General features: G+C 42.6%; 3 non-coding genes across 3 annotated transcripts; all 3 read right to left on the bottom strand.

The window, feature by feature from the left end:
- Positions 1-1838: 1838 nt before the first annotated feature.
- On the bottom strand, positions 1839-1911 carry trnar-ccu (transfer RNA arginine (anticodon CCU)). Its single transcript has one exon. It is a non-coding gene; the product is annotated as a tRNA-Arg (tRNA).
- Positions 1912-3381: 1470 nt separating this feature from the next.
- LOC132897703 (U2 spliceosomal RNA) lies at positions 3382-3573 on the bottom strand. The gene has a single exon (XR_009656364.1). It is a non-coding gene; the product is annotated as a U2 spliceosomal RNA (small nuclear RNA).
- A 155-nt stretch (positions 3574-3728) lies between these two features.
- LOC132896661 (U5 spliceosomal RNA) lies at positions 3729-3845 on the bottom strand. Its single transcript, XR_009656130.1, has one exon. It is a non-coding gene; the product is annotated as a U5 spliceosomal RNA (small nuclear RNA).
- Positions 3846-14511: the final 10666 nt, after the last annotated feature.

The raw sequence follows: 14511 nt of genomic DNA, 5'->3' as shown, positions 1-14511 counted from the left end.
TGCTTGGCCTCCTTCAGATGACAGATATCCTGCTTGTTCCACTCAAAAATTATGCTTGACAATTTAGAACAGAACGTACCATACAGTGGATGGTGTTCTGTGGTGAGACCGTCAGCGAACCGCCTCATGAAGTGGAACACATCCAAATGCACAGTGGTGGTCCATGGCCGAAACCATCCTTAGCATGCACTTCCTCAAACCACTGGGCCAGGGGCAGGGGATGGAAGGCTGGTGGCGGCGCACAAACATCCTGGGGCTGGCTGAGGCAGGATTTCTTGTGTAGCTGACAATCTGTTAAATAATCACAACATCTCCTTGCCCACTCCTCACCTGCAATAGCTGTCTTCTGGAACACGTTGGAGCAAAAATACCACCAGCTAGCAGAGGATGGTTTCGATCCATCGGCCTCTGGGCCCAGCATGCTCCCACTGTGCCACTCTGCTGACCTCACACCCCCAGATGGGACTCGAACCCACAGTCCCTGGCTTAGGAGACCAGTGCCTTATCCATTAGGCCACCAGGGCTCTGCCGCGACAGGATGAAAAAGGGCAGCCTCTCAAAAAGCCTAGGCTCGTTCCATGGCCATCTCTCATCTCCGCGACAGAAACTTCTTTTGTGTTTGCTCAGTTTGAAATACCATTTGCTGGGTCTGCACCAAAGTCAAACGCTTGCAACATCCGACTTTAATGTCAGCACGTCCTCATTCCAGTCACAAATGGCTCACAAGGCATTTTACCCCGACTTAAGTAAGTAGACTTTTCTTTGGAAGCATGTACACTGCCAGTCGTAGCCAAGCAATTTTACACTGGAAAGCACAGCTTTGTACTTAATTTACACAGGCCGCATAATGTTGCGGTGGTTAGCAGTGTCAACTCACACCGAGCAGGGTCTGGGCTTGAGCCTAGTGGGTGACCGGCAGCCTTTATGCCTGGAGCATGCACGCTCTCTTCGTGCCTGTGAGGATTTGCACCGGGTGCTCCGGGTTCCTGCCCCAGTCCCTAGACCTAGAGAAGGTCAAGCGAAAACTCTGAATAGCCCAGAGGTGTGATTGTGTCTGGGTTACCCCTGAGATAGCTCATGGGTACAGAAAATGAACGACTGTACGTGTACAATTCAGGGCACTTGATTAATTACGTTTTATGTCTTGTGCTTAAGAAGAACATGTGGAAAAAAGTTAGAAAACCATGAAATCACTCTGATTTTTCCTGATTCACTGACCAGGATCTTTGCTGCCCAAAGAGCTCTGATCTGTGAGTCGTACACATGGGTAACATACTGTGACAACAATTGGTAGATGCGGTGGGCCTTATTTCACTCCCATAATGCCCATGTGCCTGTCTGCGTGATACAAAGCACTGACCAATGGCAAACTAGTGACAGAGCACTGAAAATCAGGCCTCCTGATGGACAATTTTCGAGGCCAGCAACCAAATTTCTAGTAAGACAGATAGATGACGTTTATTGCCTCTGCTGGGAATTTTGGGAAGAAAAGTGGCTAGAAAGAGCAGCGGACTGTGTCGGCGTCTGGGCCCAGCGCGCTTCCGGTGCGCCACTCTGCACACCCCACAGGGGTCTCGAACCCACAATCACTGGGTCACAGAGAACATTGGAGTAAAATTTGGCAGACTCGGCAGAAGATGGTTTCGATCCATCGACCTCCGGGCCCGGCATGCTCCCGCTGCTGACCTCTCACTTTCTGTGGGTCTGGAGCCTGCAAAAGCTGTGTTCTGGAAAACATTGGAGTAAAAGGACCACCAACTAGCAGAGGATGGTTTCGATTCATCGGCCTCCAGGTTATGGGCCCAGCACACTCCCACTGCGTCACTCTGCTGACCTCACACCCCAGGTGGGACTCGAACCCACAGTCCCTGGCTTAGGAGGCCAGTGCCTTATCCATTAGGCCACTGGGGCTCTGCCATGACAAGACAAAAAAGGGCAGCCACTCAAAAATAGCTAGGCTCGTTCCTCGGCCATCTCTCATCTCCGCGATAGAAACTTCTTTTGTGTTTGCTCAGATTGAAATAATTTGCTGGGTCTGCACCAAAGTCAAACGCTTGCAATGTAATGACATTTCAGTATTATGGGTAGACCATAATATTGGTCTCATGGTAAAATAGCTCGTGCTATTTTACCGTTAGACCATTCACTATACACTATGTGTATAGTGATTGGTCTCACAGTAAAATAGCACGAGCGCTCGAGAACTTTTTTGATATGTTGTAAGGCTATAATTTTACTTAGCAACAGAATGTATCTGAATTCTGATTGGTTGTTGTTATATTATTGCCCTTCTGTTGTGTCCTTGAGCCCAGAGCGCAGGGGGGAGAGAGGGACAGGGTTCTGCTGAAGCACACATAGTGTTCTGGTCAAGTTAAATTGTGTAAAATGTGTTTCTTCAATTCAGAACACGCTTAAAAAAGTTTTCAAAAGAGAGGCGGAGGAACCAAACATTTCTGATCAAGATGGCGGAGGCTGTTTTGCTGATTCCGTGAAAATGTTTGATTTGATTAAAAGGTGTCTGGGCCACGAACAATGTCCACATCACCATCGGGTTGTTCTTGTTGTTTACATGTGTCATGTTACAGGAACTTGGTCAGGGCTCTGCAGGTCTTAACTGAAGCGCTTCAAATTCAGGGTTAGCGGGCTGCTAAAGTTTGCAGGCACTTCACAAACAAGACTCGGTGCAATATTAGCCAACATTAGCACAATCTGATATGATTTAATAATGTCTTTGTGACCTTAATGCACTTCAGTTGTTGTAGATATCAAGTCGGATTGTTATTTACATGCTACACAAACTTAGAAAACAGTCATATTCATCTGTTGTCGTTTTTACACACTGAATCCGAACTGTTGTTAACCGATTCATTTTACAAGCTAATCTAACGCTACATTCCTCAAGGACAGTTTGCTCGCGAGCAGCCGCTCACTGCACTGCGACCGCACTTGCTAATTGACATGGGCTTGCCGTTTTCGTGACTACGCCCCCAGAGTGAATATTCATGAGTGAATTGGGCGTGGTGTTTCACCCAGTGGAAACCTACAGTAACCCTTTGTGTCCCGCGCACGGGGCGGGATTTTTTTCTTCAATCAGAAATATTGGTAGGGACACGCCCATACCACCCACACCCAATTCTACACCTGTGTTGTTGAGCATGGAGAAAACCAGAAAATAAGGAAAAAGTTAGGGCAGGCAAAATAAAGATTTTTTTCTTTCTTTTCTAAAATAAGGTAACTATTCCTAAATCTAATATAATACCACATGAGCATATTGAATAAAATAACCAAATTCCTATTTTAACTCACTACTCTAAAAAACCTATTCATCAATTTCATTTAAGAAGATTGTGTTAAATAAAGGAAAAAAAAACTTTTTTTGAACAAAGGTACCATTCCTGGAGGTACTATAACATCATGTTGATGGCTGTAGCCAAAAGAACAAGCCCCTATTCCAACCAACCATTCTAAAAAAAATTTGCTTGATATAACATCCTTGTTTAGAGAACATATCAGATATTAAATTGATAAGAACACCTACTACACTTGATCTTAACCAAAAGGCTGAGAAGTGATAATTTACTGCAGTCAATAGCTTTAAATATACCACTTCCAAATATTAAAATCCAGAAAGGTAAACACAGACTCCGCCACCAACAGCTGGATCATTTTGAAGAGACACATCGGCTTGTGGGGTGTGTGAGAGAGGCGAGTGCTTCAACGCAAAAAGATCAATAGTTCTAACATTTGTTGACCAAAAATGTTCAGCTCCGTCAGAGCAAAGCCTCCACAGCAATCTTTAGTAAAAGGCAAAAGATTTATGCGTCAATGAAGAGAAACCTGATCTACACTTAACACTGGATCAGGTTAGTGACACTGGATTGGAGGTGCAGAAAGCTGGTATAGGGTAAGGTGGCCTGGGCCAATCTCTTACACCTTTACAGCTTTGCTAGCGATTGCACACAGGCAGAGAAATGTCTGACCAACGAACTTTTTTGAAAGAAAGAAAGAAAGAAAGAAAGATAGATAGATAGATAGATAGATAAGCAAGTGGGGTGTGGGGGTGTTGAATTTTGAAAAGGAACAGTTGAGTGCTGTGTGATCTGTCCAATATCATGGATGTAGGCCTATAAATTAAATATGAAAACATCAGCTGGAGTTTGATTATTGACAGGAACGCTGTTGACCACAGCAGTAAGTGCTTTCCATACCACATTTTCCTGCCTTCCTTTGATGCTACTATTCAGGCTGCCAAATAGAAATAATTTATTCCATTGGATTTGTGATCTTAAAGCTTCTATTCTGAGGGCAGATAAGTTTCTCTTCTTGACCATATTACACCTCTCCATGTCGTAAAGTCAAGGAGCAAGGCCTCTAAACCGATAATATTTAGGATTGTGATATTTAAATGACAATGGCTTTCACCCACAACATTTATCAATGCCCAATCATTCTTACGCTGTGATTGGCAAGATACAAACGTTTCATGAATCACACGTGAACCCTGTCATACGGTGATTTCTACACTTTGATCTGCTCTGGTTTCTACGTTAGATTGATAAATGAGGGTTATTGTGTCATCCTCGTTAGTATAGTGGACAGTATCTCTGCCTGTCACGCAGAAGACAGGGGTTCAATTCCCTGATGGGGAGACTTTAAAAATGTATTAGCTTGGGCAGCAGGGGGATGTAGTGGTTCACACTGTCGCCTCACAGCAAGAAGGTTCTGGGTTTGAGCCCAGCGGCTGGTGGGGGCCTTTCTGTGTGGAGTTTGCATGTTCTCCCTGTGTCAGCTCTGGTTAACCCCATGGTTCAAAGACATGTAGTTGGGTTAACATGGGGTGGCTTTGGGCTGAAGTGCCCTTGAGCATATGTATATGAATGATTCACCACATTTTGTGTCAATTAAATCTTATTAATAGTAACAGATCTAGATAAATCCAGTGACTATAGACCAAACTTTAATATGCCTAAAGTCAATGTTAATGTCAAATATGACTATTATAAATTGCCAATGGTAGACCCTCTGATGATGTTCTTCTAATAATATTCTAAGTCTAAGTTAGTAAAAATCAGACAAAAAAAGTCAGACAAGTTCGTTAGAATCTAACATCTGGTCTGGTGATCTAACCTTGTCAGATATAGGGTCATCCAAATTTCGCTCCATTCATATGCACGCTTGATCTGCGCATGCACGCCTCCGGCATTCACTCCAATCCCCCCGTTACACCGATCAGTGTACTGACCTGGGAATTGGCATATACCACGGGGTACACACTTGAGTCCATCCATACAATGTCAGACACATGAAAAGCAGAAAGTCAACTATTAATTTTCGTCAACATAAACGTATCAAGTTATATATTTTTTTAACTAATCATGTGTAGTAAGGGCGGGTGGGAGATTTTTATGTTGTCAGCGGGAGGTCGGGAGGATTTTCTAAATGTTCCCTAAAGCGGGAGATCTCCCGCCCACGGCGGGAGAGTTGGAGCCTCTGTATATAGATTGAGGCACTGCCTAAAAGCAGAGCTCCCATCTGTTTCTGGGTTGTAGAATTTTCTTATATCATAGCCAGCCTCTTTTGTTTTATTTCTTTACCATTATAGTTACATTACTGTTTCCTTATGTTGTTCAAAACAGACACAGAAAGAGAATAGCTCTGGCCTGATGAGTAGAGTCAGGGCAGTGATTTTATTTACAAATTCGATTTCACAATTGCTGAGATCTCATCTCATCTCATTATCTCTAGCCGCTTTATCCTGTTCTACAGGGTCGCAGGCAAGCTGGAGTCTATCCCAGCTGACTACGGGCGAAAGGCGGGGTACACCCTGGACAAGTCGCCAGGTCATCACAGGGCTGACACATAGACACAGACAACCATTCACACTTACAGTCACACCTACGGTCAATTTAGAGTCACCAGTTAACCTAACCTGCATGTCTTTGGACTGTGGCGGAAACCGGAGCACCCAGAGGAAACCCACGCAGACACGGGGAGAACATGCAAACTCCACACAGAAAGGCCCTCGCCAGCCACGGGGCTCGAACCCAGGACCTTCTTGCTGTGAGGTGACAGTGCTAACCACTACACCACCGTGCACATTGCTGAGATAAGAATACAAAAAAAAAACCATCTTGGAAAAATAAGATCATTTTGAAAACAAAATATAATACAATGAATACCCTGGGAACGGACTCCTCGTCCGAATGCAGTGCATGTAGCTCTGGGGATTCAAGCTTTGACTTTAAAAAGACAATAGAGGTTTCATTAAAAAAAGTGCAATTGAGGAAATATTTAAAACACTCAACATCGTCATCATCAACATACTAATATTAAGAAATTGTGTTATGAAAGACCATTAAAGAGTTTTCTAGAGTTTGTTCGTAAAAGATGAACATATTTTTCAGGTCCTTATTACACGGTTATCAAAATGAATAATGCATGTAATAGCGGGGCTCCTGCACCCAAAAGCGAGTGGAGCCCCATAGGCATAGAGTGTGGATACATAAAGAAACCCATCAAGTTGTTTTCCGATGGTTACGGTCCTGTGTGTGCCTGCCACCATACCAATGTTAGTAATTACCAGTCATACACACTGCCGAGTAGCCCTTCCATCCATTATCTTTAGCCACTTATCCTGTTCTACAGGGTCACAGGCAAGCTGGAGCCTATCCCAGCTGACTATGGGTGAGAGGCGGGGTACACCCTGGACAAGTCACCAGGTCATTGCAGGGCTCACACATAGACACAAACAACCATTCACACCTATGGTCAATTTAGAGCCACCAATTAACCTAAGCTGCATGCCTTTGGACTGTGGGGTAAACCAGAGCACCCGAAGGAAACCCAGACAGACACGAGGAGAGCATGCAAACTCCACACAGAAAGACCCGCGTCGGCCGCTGGGCTCAAAGCCAGGACCTTGTTGCTGTGAGGTGACAGTGCTAACCACTACACCACCGTGCCGCTCCCGCCTAGTAGCCAGTGTCAGTAATTACCAGTCATACACACTGCCTAGGCGGCACGGTGGTGTAGTGGTTAGCGCTGTTGCGTCACAGCAAGAAGATCTGGGTTTGAGCCCCGTGGCCGGCGACGGCCTTTCTGTGCAGAGTTTGCATGTTCTCCCCATGTCTGCGTGGGTTTCCTCCGGGTGCTCCGGTTTCCCCCACAGTCCAAAGACATGCAGGTTAGGTTAACTGGTGACTCTAAATTGACCGTGAGTGTGAATGGTTGTCTGTGTCTATGTGTCAGCCCTGTGATGACCTGGTGACTTGTCCAGGGTTTACCCCGCCTTTCGCCCGTAGTCAGCTGGGATAGGCTCCATTCTTGCCTGCAACCCTGTAGAACAGGATAAAGCGGCAAGAGATGATGAGATGAGATGACACACCGCCTAGTGGCCAGCGTCAGTAATTACCAGTCATACACACTGCCTAGTGGCCAGTGTTAAAGTATAGTATTGACCCATCCCACGTGACGTCACAACAAATGCGGCTGCCATTTTGGACATGAACTACCAGTAGTCTACCACAGCCAACAATGAGGAACGACGGCGAAGCATCGAAAGGAATATAGCCATCAAAGAAAGTTTTTACTTTCAGCAAGACTTCCATCATGCCATTATATTGTTGTGCACCTGGATGTAGTAACCATCAACACACAAGGCAAGATTTATCATTTTATCGGATCCCGACAGATGCTGACCGACGGAGAAGATGGATGGTCTCTAAAATATTGGCAAAATGATGTTTATTGACATAGCAATCGTGTGTAACGGGAAGCATTTGCATATCCGAAGTGTTGTGTTTACATCAAAGATAAAATAAACCGATATGACAACGACTGCTGCTGCCAGGTTGGGGACACAACTAGTAGAAAGGAAGTGTGCCAACAGTGCCAACACATTTCCTTTGTGGTCAATTCTGCTTTAAGGTAAGATGCATTTAATTATTCATCTGCTGTGGGTTTGGAATCGGTAGCCTGACCAATTCGTTCATGTTTGTGGTGCCATTTGTTTGTTGACGCGTGTTGAAATGGAAGATTGGTTGTTGACATGATTTCCAGTGATGCTTTGGTGCTGCTGTGGATCAGATGTGTTGAGTAGCCTGACTGTTTTTTTTTCTTGCATGTGGTATCATTGTTGACGCGAGGTTGTTTTTTGAACATGCCAATGCGGACACGATTTCCCCTGATGAGTTATGACTTCAGACACGATGCGTGTGTGGAGTCCGCGTGATATGTGCGTAAGATAGGCTTCTCATGTGTTTGGAGATCCGCGCTCTGAGACAAGCGCAAGTGCAAGCACCCCCCCCAAGGGAAAAAACGGGACCCCCCAAAAATATCGGCATAGTTCGAACACTGGGTTGGAGAAAGTAATGGCAAATAGTGAGTGCACAAACCATAGAAGGTAAACTGTACACAGCGCCAGTGCAGTGTGATGGTATGTCTACTTTTAGATTGTGTTAGCTTATCAATGAACACACTCATCACTCGACGAGTTTCACGTCTTTACGACGGATACTTAAATGTGTGTTAGGTATTATTGTTGCAGTCTAAGCAGTCATTGTAGCAGCTAGATGAGCGAGAACCGAAAGGGTCTGTGCCATAAACCGTTATTTCTTCATGTCCAAAATGGCAGTCGCGTTTACGAAGGTCACGTGAGTGGGAAGGGTCAATAGTGTCGTCAGACACATCAAGCAACATGTGAACTGGTGCCTTTTGCTATTTTGGATTTTTGAAAAAAGTATTTTTCAAATTTTTACATAAAAAATTGATTTTGACTTAGTTTCTCAGAGCAATGTTCGTTTCTGGACCATATATCTAAAACTATTCATGATCCAGATTTGAAACTTGGTATGCATGTTAACAAGGTGATGTTACATGTTCCTAACATTTTTTTTAACGCTTCACCCTTACCCCCAACTGCTCTTTGAGTGCTGTAGCATAGCTGGCCACTGCTGTGGGTATGTTTGTGTTCTCAATGCTCACTTGTGTGTGTTCACTGCTTCAGATGGGTTAAATGCAGAGGAGAAATTTCACTGTGTGCTTCAGTCTGTGCTTGAGTGTATGTGTAACAAATAAAGGCTTCTTCTTCTTCTTAAATCTACTCGGCTCGATAACACATGTTCAGTACTGACACAGATACTAATAAACAATCCTGTTGTCATTGCAGTGTGATTCTTGCTGTCTACAAAGATCTCGTTTCTCCGTAAATAAAAACAAAAGCATGTCACATAAAATGATCAGTGATCAGGTTTATTTTACACCCAAATGCTTGACACTCGGCATCTTTAGCGTTGTTTACAACAATTTAGAAGCAATGTGGCCACGAACTCCACTAGCCTCACTAAATCATGTTTAGAGCGCTGTTTGGAGTGAAAGCATCTGACTGCCATCTTACCACTCACATTGTGGAGCAGCATGGCCATTCAGACTACTGGAAGCTACACAAAACTTTTTCTGTATTTATAGACTGAAAGAGATTCTCTCACAACATGAGCAAAATGTGCGCTGTTCAATTAATACTGTATCTTCAGCTACTATTAACACATCATATCCATCTTCCATCAAATACTGCATGGAAACACAATAAACTCTCTCAACAACCTCTCTCTTCTCCTTTCAGCATTTCATCCGCGTGTGCTATAGCCAAAACAGCTGGAGCATCTGTATCTAGTGTTGTACAAAAAGCAGCTCCTCCTTCTTCAAATACTGCATCAAACACAAACAGCCTTTACACCCTCTCCTTCAACTAAAGCATCAGGGTTTTAGTAAAAAATGACAGTAATTGCTGTAACTGATTCCGCAGTGCCAAATACATTACTGTTTCTGAAATGTGATCAGGAAGTTTTACAGGGGCACAGCAGATATATATTGGGGCACGTGCTCCAGTAAAATGGGTCTGGCGATGCTGAAGGACAACTCATAAATTCAAGCAACAGGCTAAATGCAAGCTTGACACTTACTGTGTGGTGAGCTCTTTGGGATGGCGCTTCTGACTTTTGTTTCCAGATCGTAGGAACTGCTCCGCGTACCAGACATCGCTCAAATCCTTCTATGTGAATCTGCATGACAAATTTATCTTTTTCAAAATGTATGGAGCAAACACCAAACCGTCCTGTCAGCTTGAAGTTGCCTCTCTTCGTCGGTACAAATCAAACCCATTCATTTTGCAAGTGTCCTGCCGACTTTGGGCTACAATGGATCAAAATTCTGCTTTTTTAATCGGCTACACTTGAACAGCCTTGAAGGACACACCCCTGAGGAGGCATGCTTTGGTTTTAGTTTTGTTGCAGAATAAAAAAAAAATTGTTAAAAACGTACTACATTTTGCAAAGCAGATGAAGCCAGAAATGCCACAAACTTTCAAGTGTTTTGCATATGATGTCACTTCTTTGAATGAACAGTAACTTACCAGGAATGCATTCGTGTAATGGCGGATTCAAAGAGCCAAACTTTACCAACTAAACAGAACACGTTCCCGGTCTCGTATTAAAATGCAATTTAGACAGTAAACTATTTAACATGTCTAGTTTTATAAGGTATAATTTATAAGGTATATTAAGAAATGTGAGAAATTTAATTTTTTAGCTCACCTGGACCAAAGGTCTGGTGGGCCAATGCCATGGGCTGCTGAGGTCTGTGTAAAGAGGTAGGGTTGGTTTCCTGTAGCAGAACTTGAAAACTGTGACAAATAATATCTTGAAACTTGGTATATAGTTGGTGTATAGGGCAGAGGATATAGATGACTCTGTCTTCTTGTTTGTTTATTGTGGCTGAGATTTAATGTGTTCTTTATGTGTGTCTCTTGCAGGTCTGTTTAATATATTTTTGAGCCCAAATCTGATTGGATGTACTGTATCTATGTTACACTAAAATCTGGTAAAGGATGTTCGAAGCACTTTCAGAGAATTGTATAAAATAAAACCACCGCGGCCTCCACACAAGGAGGTTGGGTTTGATTACACACAGCTGCAAAGGAAACAGAAACAAAGAGACAGGGACAACCAACACTGCATGAAAATCCACAGCAGTGAAGAAACCACATTACCTGACTTAAATGTAAATTATTTAGAGTATGCAGACATCTTATATCTACCTCCATTCATGCAGTATTTCAGTATCTACAGAGAATTAATGACGTATCATGGCCCTGTAAAATGTCTTTAGGAGGCAGTTAGTCACAACACCATATTGGGGTAGGGTTTTTACATTACTCAGAGCATATTTACTGTTGATATCAGGTGACATGTCAAACAACGTACATGATTTCAACAATATTTACAGGGTCATAATAGACATTAATTAGAACAAACACCAAATATATATATTTTTCCTGGTTATATATTGGGAAATGAAACAAGCTGCTGATACTAAAAGCTTTCAGGTGAGTAACAGCACAATCATAAACCAAAACATTAAAGTGCCATTCCACCATTGGATGTATTCTTTGGCATAAAATACAATATATTTTATGACAACATGACTAGACAGAGAAATCTTTTAGCTTCAAAATGATATATCAAACATTATATTTTGACAACGACAAGTATATTAATTTTGCGACCAAAGTCACCTACCCTTTTAATTTCCGCGCGGTAGTGAAACGTGATGTCATCGGCAGGTTCCCCTTCTTGTGTACCACGTGTCGGTCTATTTTTAGACCAGGAAACTCCCAAAGTGAGAGAGTCATTTCTCCTCGTATATGGGGGCCAAAAAAATTGCAAAAAATTTTGAGTTAATCTTTCAGTTAGCTAGATTTATTGGTATTAGCTAGATTTATTGGTATTATTTTTATCGCGTGCTATCCGCCATTGCTGATAATATGTGCCACGTCAGATGTCATGTGGTACACAAGAAGGGGAACCTGCCGATGACATCACGCACGGAAATTAAAAGGGTAGGTGACTTTGGTCACAAAATTAATATACTTGTCGTTGTCAAAAAATTATGTTTGATATATCATTTTGAAGCTAAAAGATTTCTCTATCTAGTGATACCATTTATATATGTTGTCAAAATATATTGTATTTTATGCCAAAGAATACATCCAATGGTGGAATGGCACTTTAAATGAAAAGAGAATGTCTGCACTTTTTCCTGACCTAATCTGAAACAGAGAAAACACCACTATGCCCCATTGAATGGCAAACACCACGAGGAATTTCAGACATTCACAGTGAGTATCTGATATTTACAACATACAGAAATGTGATATCTGTATTCCAGCTGTTAGAAATTACACAAGCTGCCAAAGTGTTACACTCTGACAATTCAAATAACCAAATTTTACAAACATGGTGAGCAGAAAACCATCTCAAAATGCACAACACATCGAACATTAAGTTGGATGAGCTACAACAGCAGAAGACCACATCAAGTTCCAATCCTGTCAGCCAAGAACCGGAATCTGAGGATAGAATGGCAATAGACTCACTGAAACTGGACAGTTGAAGATTTAGAGAAAGACGAGGAGAATTTTTTCCCCACTAATCTTCAACTGTATAATCACCAGCGGCAGCTTGTGGACTAGCAGGACTAAGCCCTCCTGTCTTTCAAAGAAAAAAAATCAGTATAATATTTCATTTTTTGGCTTCTACATTGTCTTATTTTGGTTAACAAATGTTTTAAAGATTACTATTTTGGACTTTTGTGAAGCCAAGTACAAGAGCACCATCATAAAGAAGAAGAAAAGAAAAACAAACAATGATATAAAATGAGGCTTTGAGCAAACTGAATGAGCCCAGCGTTGTAGATTCACTCAGCGAATCAGGAACAGCCTTGTCAGATGATTACACAGAGTGACACGCCCCCTAGTTATAATCTCCATATGGACTAATACTAACCCCATTTCCAGAAAAGTTGAGATATTTTCCAAAAAGCAATTAACACAAATATCTGTGATGTGTTAATTCATGTGAACCTTTATTTAACTGACAAAAGGACAAAGAAGAGATTTTCAATAATTTTACTGACCAACTTAATTATATTTTGTAAATATAAACAAACTCAGAATTTAATGCCTGCAACACACTCAAAAAAAAAGTTGGTTTATCTAATGGTTATTAGATGGTTTCAAGACGGCGGCATGTATGGATGCAGCAGCCCCTTGCAAACTCAATAACATGGTGTTTTGAAATGTTTCTTCATCTATGTCTACATGTTTGTATATGTTAAGACACAAGTACAGTCGCCAGTGTCTGGTGAATATTGGCAGAACAAGTGAACACAGCTTGACAAGCAGCACAAGTACAAAATCTTTAGAGCCTCAGCCAACTCTGCCAGATCACAACATCACTGACTTCAAGTACTGTTTCCTATCAGGAGAGGGGGCACTGCAGGCATTGTGAGAGGAAGCAGGAAAGGGGAAAGTGCAGAGGGACACGGGCTAGGCTAGCAGCTCATCCGAATAGACCGGCAGTACCATCCATCATATTCGCCAATGTTCGTTCCATAGACAATAAGATGGACCATGTACACTTTCTGAGAGCCACCCAGTGCAACACGAGAAAATGTGTTTGTATTTTCACAGAAACATGGCTAAATAACACCATCCCGGACTCCGCCATACAGCTAGACTGGCTAATGTGCCACATTGCTGACGGAGCCTGTGGAGTGGGAGGTAAGACCAAGCAATGCTCAGTGTTGGGATATGATAGTGGTTTCTAAACACTGTTCAGCTCTGGTGGAGTTTATGATTATGAAGTGCTGAACTTTTTACCTGCTGATGGAATTTACAGCTATTTTGTTAGTAACTGTATACATTCCACCCAGCACTAATAACAGCAACAGAGAGGCAGCACTAAGTGAACTGTACCAAGCTATCAGTGAGCAAGCGCCAGCCCGCCCAGATAGATTTCTTATTCTTGCTGGGGATTTTAACTCTGCCAATCCAAAGTCTGTTTTACCCAAGCTACACAAAGATGTTGATTTCCCGACAAGAGGAAATAATATACTGGACCTTGATTTCACTAACAACAAAGGAGCAGACAAGGCTGCCCCCCTCCCCCACCTCGGACTCTCTGACCACATCACAGTTATGCTAAAACCAGCATACAGGCCAAGGGTGAAAGTGACCAAATCAGTTCTGAAAGCGATACATGTGCAGCCAGAGGTGCTACTTCTGCACTTCAGAACTGTTTTGACATTACAGACTGGGACAGTGATGCAGGCAGCCATGTACAACCAAAACATAGACCTACTAACCCTTCACACATCTTCTTCAGTCCTCTGCCTTCTGGAAAAAGGTACCAGAGCCTCCAAGCTAGCTCCACCAGACTGGCGAACAGCTTTATATACCATGCTGTCGGGATGCTGAATTCTCTCTCTCCCCTATCTCCAAATAACTCAGTCTGTTACTACAATTCATCTGTAGTATTGTCAAGTAATAAAGCACTTGTCACTTTATGACACTTCCTCACCTCAACGTCTGCTCACGACTCATCCTGTAAATGGATCATGATTTGCATATTGCAGATACTCCCATATCCTTAGCCATTTTGCACTGTTATTATTACC

The sequence above is a fragment of the Neoarius graeffei genome, chromosome 1 (assembly GCF_027579695.1).
Source record: "Neoarius graeffei isolate fNeoGra1 chromosome 1, fNeoGra1.pri, whole genome shotgun sequence".
NCBI classification, from domain to species: domain Eukaryota; kingdom Metazoa; phylum Chordata; class Actinopteri; order Siluriformes; family Ariidae; genus Neoarius; species Neoarius graeffei.
Note: the sequence above shows the minus strand (reverse complement) of the source record. Positions and strands in the feature narration are given on the sequence as shown.